This window comes from Belonocnema kinseyi, chromosome 10 (genome assembly GCF_010883055.1).
Source record: "Belonocnema kinseyi isolate 2016_QV_RU_SX_M_011 chromosome 10, B_treatae_v1, whole genome shotgun sequence".
Lineage (NCBI taxonomy): Eukaryota > Metazoa > Arthropoda > Insecta > Hymenoptera > Cynipidae > Belonocnema > Belonocnema kinseyi.
The window spans coordinates 74,949,303-74,952,729 of NC_046666.1; positions in this window are offsets into that span (position 1 = coordinate 74,949,303).

Below are 3,427 nucleotides of genomic sequence, written 5' to 3' on the forward strand. Positions count from 1 at the left end.
CGGTGTTGACTCATATTGTCATTGGTTAGGCTAAACATGTTACTGACCACTTCTTGATGCGTGTTTCGTATGCAGACATCGCTTGTGTCGCTAAAGCTACTAGGATTGGTTCTATTCGCTGATCATGGGCGCATAGCGTTCGGCCCTCTGGCGAAGGGTACACTGTTATTATCGATGTGCGCACTAGTTACTAATGTTACTTTGGATACCATTTCTGTCTTTAAAAAAGTAATTACTTAGTCAAGTTCAAATCTTGCGCGCTTAGCGTTTGATCGTTTCAAGAAGCGTGCAATATAACTCATTGGTTTGGCTAAACATATTACTGACTACTTTCTAAAGCGTGATTCTTATAGTGACATCGCTTTTGTCGCTAAATTTACTAGGGTTGGTTTTATTCGCTGATCTTGAGCGCTCAGCGTCCAACCCTCTTGCGAAGGATAGAATGTTATTATCGGTATGTGCGCACTAGTTACTAATGTTACTTTGGGTACCATTTCTGCCTTTAAAGAAGTGATTAATTAGTCAAGTTAAAATCTTGGGCGCTTAACGTTTGATCTTTTTGAGAAGTGCGCTATATGAGTCAACGGTGTAGGCGAAAAGATAACAGACCACGATCTGAATCGTGATTTCTATGATGACATCGCTTTTGTAACAAAATCTGTTTTAATTCGTTTTATTCATTAATCTTGAGCGCTTGGCGCCGCATAGCGCTAAAACTGTCCATTTTTTTGGATTTTTTTTACGGATATTTCATCCGGCACTTATAAACTTAAAAATTACAAAGTTTCAGCTAACTCCACCGAAATTCATTTTCCCATACATTTTGTGCGGGGTCCTTAAGTAAATTAACTTTTCTGTTCAAAATTTATATTTTCAAATTAAAAATATAACCGTTTTAAAATATTTTCTTGAAAATTCGTCTCTTTGGTTCGAAAACGTATCTTTTCAATTATAAATTTCATCTTTCTTGACCAAAAATGCAACTGTGGTTGAAATATCAATTATTTTATTTTTTGATCAGAATTTAGCTTTTTTGGTTATCCTAATACGTCAATTTTCTTACAAATTCTTGAATTTCTAAATTAAAAAGACTGATTTTCTACCAAAAAAGATTAATTCTTATCAAAATGATAATAGTTGACATTTCAAACAAAAATGTTTTAATTATAAATTAAACATGACATGATTTTTTAACCAAATAAGATTTTTGATTAAAAAAGAAAAATATGACAATCAAATTCTTGAATTTTCTACCGTAATAATATAATTTTCAACAAAACAGTTGCATTTTTCTAAAACAAATGTAATAAACTAAAAAATGTTTCAATAAACTGCTTTGAAAAACTTTTTTAGAATAAATAATTAAACGGTAATCATAATCCATTCTGGCATTTTAATGCATTCTGTAATAAATTATATGAAACTTTTGCCATTTTATTTTCATAAACTCCATTGAATTTTCCTTGTCCCAGTTTTGCCTTCTTTGGTGTCTCACTTAAGGATATGGTTCCACTGATGGGTGATCTGACCAACTTAAAAAAATCCTTTTATATTAATTAACTATTATATTAATAATGTATTTTTGTTCTAATCGATCAAATAATTTCTTAGCCACTTATTATAATGGGTTTTGTGCACTAAATTCTAATTCCCCAGTTTAAAATTGAGTTTATGTGGGTTAGATTTTTTTAACTGTCCCAGTAATGGTCAGTTTACCTTAAGTTCTTAAGGCTTTGAAGAATATAAAAAAAACATCGAATTTTTCTGGTTAAATTTGACAATACAGGAGCTTCTCAAAGTTGACCTATCTAATCAAAGCGCATTAATTCGGTTATTTTCGGCAAGTAAGGGATGACAGTTCCTCACTAGATTTTTGCACAATAACAGCTAAGCTTGCAATCGACGCAAAAATAAATACACATGGACATTCACTGAACGGTTTTTTTTACCATTTTTCTTCTCTGAGATATTCACGCCCAAAGTGACGGGACTACATGAAAAAATTAGAGAGTAAGTCTAAATACTCTAAATCCTGGGTTTACATTGTTTACAGTATGGCTCTTCGGCGAGGGGAAAATCGGCCGCAAATACTCATTTGCCACATGTCTCGTTTCCACCACGATGAACCTCTACTCAGCTGTTAAGAGTGAGATGGAATTTTTCTGTGCTTTACAGTTTTTCCCCTGGTTTACAGTATCGTCGAATAAATAACACTTTGGACTTCCCACTTTTTCATTAAGAAAGGTGCAACGCCGATATTCCGTTTACCTTGGGTACACTCACGGTGGCGGTTTGCTTTTTTTAGGCGTATAAAATGTATCATATTTTGAATTAATCAGCAAAATATAACAACAACCGGACAATTTTTCAAAAAACCCCTCTTTGAAGGATATAATTTGGCTATTTAAAGTATTTGGGTAAAATATGACATTAAGCAATTCATAATTGTAGGAAAAAGTTTATTATTTGCAATGCATGAACTAAAAATTACGCCTGAGGAAGCGCCTTAAGAAATTTGAAGTTTTTTGTTACCATTATAAATCAACAAGTTTTTTCGACTTTTGCCAGATTCGCGACATAATTTTAACCAACGCCTGAGGGAACCTTATTAAACTCTTGGTTCCACCCGAAATCATCATCTGGAAGAGACTTCTTCATATATACTCTGTTCCTTGAGAGAAGATCCTGTAGGCGTTCATATGGGTTTGCGTTTCTGGATGGAGGAGTCTCCTTGCCCGTTTTTTCACACGTGGTTTATTAAGTTCTCTTCTCATTGGTCCCTTGGTCTTCATTAAATATTTATTACTTTCCCTGGGTTTCTTTCTAAAATAGTTTGAATGACTTTTATGAGATGTTATCTGTAGAAGAAAAGGACCTCACCGCGCGTAGGGCTCGAGTTACAGAAATCTACGGTAGCTACTTGAGTTTTTGTCTCAGTTGCTCTTTTTTGTTATTAAAAAGCTACAAATTAATAAATAATAACCCTACAATCCCAGACTTAAAAATAATATATTCAGAATGATCGAATTATTCCGATTCCAACGATATGTAATTTGTCTATCAAGTTTGAAAATTGGAGAAGTAAGCAATATCAAATTGAATATTGAGCTAAAGTTTCTGCGATTAAACTTCTTCAGATTTTCAACTTTCCTAGGTAGGCAATATATCATTGGAATTGGAAAAATTCGTAGATGAAGATTATGCTATTTTTAAATCGTTAATTGCAAAGGTTAAATTCTGTACATTTCCTTACTTTGACCTGCTGTTGGTCAAAGACCCTTGCTGGGGTAACCTTATCCACACTGAGTTTGCTAAGCAAACAGACAAGTACTAGGCAGTTTGATAAGTCCCTGAAAAATGAAACACGGAGACGTTTTTTTGGCCAAAGTCGGTTTTATTTTTCAACATACTCTCCTTTTAGGTCGAT